General features: G+C 51.9%; 1 long non-coding RNA gene across 1 annotated transcript; it reads right to left on the bottom strand.

The window, feature by feature from the left end:
- On the bottom strand, positions 217–6,540 carry LOC108636075. The gene is made up of 2 exons (XR_001918133.1): positions 6,434–6,540; positions 217–1,401 (listed from the first exon to the last, which is right to left on the bottom strand). It is a non-coding gene; the product is annotated as an uncharacterized LOC108636075 (long non-coding RNA).

Genomic DNA, 7,052 nt, shown 5'->3' with positions numbered 1-7,052 from the left:
GCTTTGGAACAACTGAAGTCCATGCATAGAGCCTGTACTCTGCACCAATAAGAAGCCTTCGCGTTGCAATGAAGCATAGCCTAAGCCTGTTACAACTAGAGAAAACCTGAGCACAGCAGTGAAGACCCATCATAGCCAAAAATAGAAATAAATAAATGAAAAAAATTAAATTCTGTATTTTTTTTAAAAAAAGAATCCAATCCTGAGAGACAAGTGTTAGGTAAAAGGAAAGGCAGCTTTATCAAGGAACCTGGCAATCCTGGGAAGAAGGTGGACTCATGCCCCAAAGAACTAACTTCCCGTTGCTGATCAAGGGACAAGTTTGTAAAGAGGAATTTCCGGGGTGCTTAGGTGGGGGAGAGAGGGTGGCTATTTTCAGAACAGCACAGTCAGCTCTGACAATCATCTTGAAATCAGCTATGTGGTGGTCTGACCAGCATCATCTTGATTGTTTTAAGTACAGATGATCTCCGGTTCCAAGGTCGGTTTGTTCCCATTTCCTTGAGGCTAGCTCCCTGAACCATGTGCGAGGGAACACGCTCTGTCTTCACTATAATCTGGTCATCGTGTAGCTAACTCCTTCCACTTGGTGAGGGTTTCAGTACCTGCAAAACAGCTCAAAGGACACAGCTCAGAACATTATCTATAGTCCTTGAAGGGGAACTAAAGCTCCTTGACTTTGTTTAAAGACTAACTTATTATTATTTTGCCTTGTTTGACTATTTCCCTTTGCTTCTGTGCTTTTCTCCTTTTTCTGATTAAATGTATTATTTGACTAAAATTTTTCTACATACAAAAGGAAGGCAGAGGACATGAAGGCAGGGGCTGGATTTGGGGAGGGGGCGTTCTGTGCTGGGGAGGCACCATAGGGTCTTGTTCCATTACATTGAGGATGGGATAGAAATTCAGTTAGATCCATATGGATATCCCACTGACTCAACACCACTTATTAAAGATGTGCATTATTGTGATATGGCTGGCACCGCTTGGGCTGTGCACTCACCTTCCTACTAAAAGCTCACCTTGCCTATGGTCCACTATTGTCCCCATTCTGCAGGGGGGAAGACTGAGGCTCAGGAACCCAGGGACCTGGCCGCAGCACACAGGTAGTGTTCACACAGCAGAGCTGGAATTCAAATCCAGACAGATCCAACTGTAAGGCTGTTTTGAAGGCAAATGGTGGCGATGGTGATTGATGATGGTGATGACAATGCTGAGCCTTTGGGGTGACTTTACAGCTCAGAGCATCCTGCATCCAGAGAGGCGCTGTGACTCTGGTCCATTGTTGCTGGTTGGCCCCAGCTGGAGGACAGGGTCTCGGAGCCCAAAGGAAAAGACAAGCCCACCTGAGGAAGGGGGCGTACTTTGGGATGGCTGTAGCTGAGACATTCCTGGGGCTTCCTGGAGGAGATGTAGACAGGGTTTGGGTGAGAAGCAGGGAGAGAATCTCCCTGGAACTTACCCAGAACACAGACAGTACTTCGGAAACGGCAGGAGTCTGCCTCTTTGATTTCTTCCTCTCACTCAGAAATCACATCAGGCCAGGAAAACCTAGTGATGGATTGTGGGGGCCTAAGTGGGATTTAATTTGCTGATCTTGTCCGTTTGGAGAGGATGGAGCAGCGAGGAAATCTGCCAGACCTGGAGCCAGATGCCCGGATAATTTGGTTAGCGCCGAGGCTGTGTGGACAGACGGCCTGACAAGTGTCCTGGGAGGACTGAGGGAGGGAGGCACGGGCCACAGAGGCACGAACTCTCATGGCAAGGGGGTCGTGCGGTCCGCTTCCACGGTGCCCCGTCCCCGGCACAGGCCCCCAGGTAGCCGACTGTTCACCCTGAACTTGGGAGGGAAGGTTGAGTTTTATTTCTGGTTTGACAGTGAGGAACCTGAGGCTCCAAGTGGTCCACAGTCTCCTGGAGGATGCACAGCTGCGGGATGAGACGCCCAGACAAGCCCAGGGTAGGGAGGACCGTGGTGGGTGATGAGGAGTCTGCCAAGGCTGCCAGCCCCTTCCTCCTCTGGCCTAGAGGGATGGAGGGGCCCTAGCATTTCTGCTCCCCCTCTCTCCCTTTGCCGTCAGCCCCCACCCAGGGGACCCAGGACAGGTTCAGGCTCAGGGAACCTGCTTCTCAATGCTGCCTGAGTACAGGGGATGCCTGTCACCCCCTGCCACGTGTATTTGTGATTCTGGGGAAGATTTATTTTACTTTAAATTTTTATTTATTTGTTTTTGGCTGCGCTGAATCCTGGTTGCTGCGTGTGGGCTTTCTCTAGTTGTTGCAAGCAGGGGCTGCTCTGATTGAGGTGCACGGGCTTCTCATTGCAGAGGCTTCTCTTGTCGCACAGCATAAGCTCTGGGTGCAGGAGCTTCTGTGGCTGTGGCACACAGACTTGGTTGCCCCACAGTGTGTGGAATCTTCCCAGACCAGGGCTTGAACCCATGTCTCCTGCACGGGCAGTTGGGTTCTTTACCCCTGGATCACCAGGGAAGTCCCTGGGGACAATTTAAAGTCCTCTCTTTGTTCCTGAATTGTTGCCACAACTGTCCAGCTTTTGGGGAGCCATTTTTAAGCTGGTTAAGGGACAGAGGAGCCTGGTGTGCTGCAGTCCACGGGGTTGCAAAGAGTCAGACACAACTTAGAAACAGAACAACAAGGGACTTTTTCTTTCTTTCTTGTTTTGGCCATGCCTCAGAGTTAGCCGGATCTCAGTTCTCTGACCAGGGACTGAACCCAGACCACAGCACTGAAAGCCCACAGTCCTAACCACAAGGCCACTAGGGGACTCCCTAGGGGACTGTTTTTATATCCTGTTTTGTTTTATTTCAAAGACAGGTCAAAGCAGCTCTGAGTGTAGTAGTCAGAGAATCAGATGTGACCTGGGGCAGCCTAATTCTATGGACGGAGGAGACAGTGGCGGCCCCACGGAGCTGTGGGCTCTGTGTGAGGCCCCCATGAAGACTAACGGGGTTCTGAGCCTGGGCAGCAGGCCTGGGGCCAGCGGCGCCCACAGCTGGCTGGGTCCCCACTCTCCACTCCCGCTGGCTTCACCCTTTGGGAGGCCCCACCCCTATGGGAGCAGTTTCCTAATATGAATGCTGGCCTTGGGGGATCTGGTCTCAGTCCTGCTGAATCTGGGCCCCACTGCACAAGGAAGAAGGTGAAGAACCAGGCCTGGCCCTTGGCTTTCTCAGAGCCCCAGGCCCAAAGCCCGACTCAGCCCCAGTTGCCAGCCCCCCTTTCTCTTCCTCATCTGCAACCTGGAGACCGTTGTCCGATCCCACCTCCCGAGGCTCTTTGAGGGCAAAGCGACCTGGTTATCATGCTCCCTCATCTGGTATGTTCTTGATTTTGCCTCCCGGAGACTCATTTGTTTGGAAAACAGAGGCTCAGAAGGCCTTGGAGCCCAGCCACCTGATCTGAAGAGCCGACTCACTGGACAAGCCCCTGATGCTGGGAAAAAGTGAAGGCAAAGAGAGAAGGGGGCGGCAGAGGATGAGATGGTGAGAATGTATTACCAACTCAGTGGATACGAATTTGAGCGAACTCAGGGAGATAGTGCAGGACGGAGGAGTCGGCTGCAGTCCACAGGGTCACAAAAAGTTGGACATGACTGAGCTACTGCACAACAGTAAAGAATCTGGCTGATGGCAGAACTCAAGGGGCTGTAGCTGGTAGTGATGACGTGAAATTCTTATTTTACGGCAAGAGGAGACACATTTAAACATAAACTTTTTCTTTGCCCATTTGGGCTTCCTCCCTCCCATTCAGTGTATGCTCTGTGTCTGCCTTAACCAGGCCTTCTTAGTATCGAGATAGCATTCCTTCTTAATCTCCCCAAGGGTCACAGCTCCCTTGGAGATAACCTTTCTTCTTAATCTCCTAAGAGGCCACAGCGACCCAGGACTCACCATTTGCTTTCCACATGTAGACCTAGGTTGCGCAAACAGTCAACACATCATCTGACGTATAACCCTCTTTGTCTCAAACATGTGTATCACTGTGCTTTGACCTCTAAGGGGAAGAACAGTCCTCAGAGTTTTTTGTAAGACTGTTTCCTGTGTTACAATCCTCTGTGTGTGTGTGTGTGTGTGTGTGTGTGTGTACCCACGTGCTCAGTGTCTGACTCTTTGAGACCCCACGGACTGTAGCCCAACAAGCTCCTCTGTCCATGGGATTTCCCAGGCAAGAATACTGGAGTGGGGTGCCATTTTCTACTCCAGGGGATCTTCACAGACCCAGGGATCAAACCAGCATCTCCTGCATTAGCAGGCAGGTTTTTTTACCACCATGCCTCCTGGGAAGCTCTAAAATCCTCAGGTTGCCTCCAATAACATTTTCCATTTCTTTCTTCGATGGACTATTGATTGATTTTTCATCAACAATAGTGATGAAGGACCTGGGTCTGGGCAGAGGCCATTGGTCATCAGCCACTCACAGGCCTAGCCTCAGGGCGCCCAAGAGGGTCTTGGCTGGGCCTGTGCCTAGCCTTTGACAGGAACGGTTGAGCACATGGAGAAACCAGCCTGCAAGATGGGACATGCTGGGGACTCACTGGTCATCCAAAGAGAGGGGAAGGGCAGGGGCCTCAGTGCCCAGGCCCCACACTCACCATCACTCTTGGTCCCCACATCACCTCCACACGAGGGACCCGGATATAACACCTGCGGGAACACTTGGGTTGTCCCTGTGGGCTGTCACCCAGCATCTGAGCCTTACAAGAGGATCCCTTCTTATGTTTTGCTTTAGATTTTTTTTTTTCCACTGTGCCATGCAGCATATGGGATCTTAGTTCCCTGACTAGGGATCGTACCTGCATCCCCTGCATTGGACTCCTAACCACTGGGCCCCCAGGGAAGTCCCAGATCCCATCTTGTCAGGAACAATTACTAAGAGGTACATATGCTCAAAGGGCTTCCCAGGTGGTTCAATGGTAAAGAAGCTGCCTGCCAATGCAGGAGACACAAGAGATGTGGGTTCGATCCCTGGGTTGGGAAGATCCCCTACAAAGGGAAATGGCAACCCACTCCAGTATTTTTGTCTGGCAAATCCCATGGATGGAGGAGCCTGGCAGGCTGCAGTCCATAAGGCTGCAGAGAGTCAGACACAACTTTGCGACTAAACAACAACCAGGAAGCAAGGAAACGACACAAGCTCTGCCTGGTGCAGAGTTCCTGCTGTGAGCAGGCACTCCATCCACCCTGAGAACATGCTGTGCGGCAGTAATTATGCTTATCTCTGCTGCAGAGAGCTGAAGTGATCCACCCGAGGTCCCGCAGGGAAGGGCAGGGCCCCGGGGACACTGGAAGGGGACCCAGGCCAGACGTTTCTCCCACAGCCAAGCCCCAGCATATGAGAGCTCAGGAGAGCGCAGGGCAGGTAGGGAGATGCTTTGAGCCCCACAGGAAGCAGCTCTTTCTTCCACTCCCACCGATGAAGCCAAACCTCCCTCCAGGGTGAGCTGTACCCTGCAGCCGCCAAGGCCAGTAGTGGGGCAGGGAACCTCATTCCATCTTCAAGAGGAAAACGCTGAGGTCCAGAGAGGGCAAGGGGCTTGGCCAGGACCACAAAGGCTCCACGGCAGGACTTGGACCCAGGCCTCCTGAGGCTAAGGATGGAGAAGCTGTAGGAGTGCGCCCAGCCAGGCCTGGGGCAGAGCATTCCTACCTGGCCTGGGGGTAGTAAGGGACAGGCACCCGGCCCACGAGGCTGGGGAGGGTGGCTAAGCAGCTCTCAGGAGAGGACGGAGCTGGGGGAGCAGAGAATGACCCCGGAAGACTCTGAGATCCCGTTCTGCCCAGCCATGAAGCCGGGGGAGCTGGCTGTCACCAAAGGAACAGCATGTTGTGTTCACGGGCCGTGGGAGCTCAGAGGAGGTGTCTGAAGTTAGCAGTCTTGAAACTGTGTAACTCAGATTGGGACTTGAACCCACGGTCGTTTAACTGAGACCGCATACCTGGTTTCAGGGCTTCAGGAAGCTCAGGTTCTTGACATCTCATCACAGAAAGAATTCAGTGAAAGACAAAGCGATAGGAAGGAAGCAGATTTACTTAAAAAGATGCACACTCCACAGACAGAACGAGCGTGGCCCTGGGGGATGGGGTTGCCAGTTTTTATCTTGTTGTTGCAGTTCAGTTGCTAAGTCATGTCTGACTCTGTGACCCCATGGGCTGCAGCACACCAGGCTTCCCTGTCTTCACTATCCTCAGAGTTTGCTCACATTCACGCCCACGGAGTCGGTGATGCTGCTGCTGACTAAAAAATTGCACAACTTGAGAGTTTCAAGTTAAGTTCTGTTTGGGGCCAAATAAGGACTGCAGTCCAGGAGACAGCACCTCAGAGAGCTCTAAGAGACTGCTCCAAAGAGGCAGTGGGGGAAGGTCAAGATAGAAGATTTTGATGAAGGGAGAGTTCAATGCAATCAAGCACTTACTTTTCAGAAGGTGCGCTGCTAGTCACGAGGAGCTGATGCCACCATGAAGGGAATTAGCGCTCGTCTAGATAGGAAGAGACGCAAGGATTGGGATCATGAAATCAGTTCCTGAAACCATCTAACTATATAAAGACCTGTTCCACCAGATTCCCGGGAGCACAGAGTGCCTCATTCCACCCTGAATTCCCCTCCGGGGAACTGAAGGTCGGCAACTGCAGCAGCCCGGGGTTGAGTCTCCAAGGACGCAGATGACAATCGCCCTTGCTGTTCAGTCTCTGCCAAATGCTCTTGGCAAGCGCCAGTTCACAGTTGACAGCTAAGAAGTGGGTTTAAAAAGAAATACACTCCAGCCAGGCTGTGGGCTATCTCTGAAAGTGACAACCCCAGGGCATGGGCTTGTCAGTTCTTATTTTGTTGTTGGTATTCAGTTGCTCAGTCCTGTCCGATTCTCTGTGACCTCGTGGATGGCAGCACACCGGGCTCCTCTGTCCTTCACCATCTCCCAGAGTTTGTTCAAATTCATGTCCATCAGGTGGGTGATGCCATCCAGCCATCTCATTCTCTGTTGCCCTCTTCTTCTTCTGCCTTTAATCTTTCCCAGAATCCCAGTCTTTTCCAA

The sequence above is a fragment of the Capra hircus genome, chromosome 5 (genome assembly GCF_001704415.2).
Source record: "Capra hircus breed San Clemente chromosome 5, ASM170441v1, whole genome shotgun sequence".
NCBI lineage: Eukaryota > Metazoa > Chordata > Mammalia > Artiodactyla > Bovidae > Capra > Capra hircus.
The sequence above is the reverse complement of the archived record's forward strand: the minus strand, read 5'-3'. Positions and strand labels throughout refer to the sequence as shown.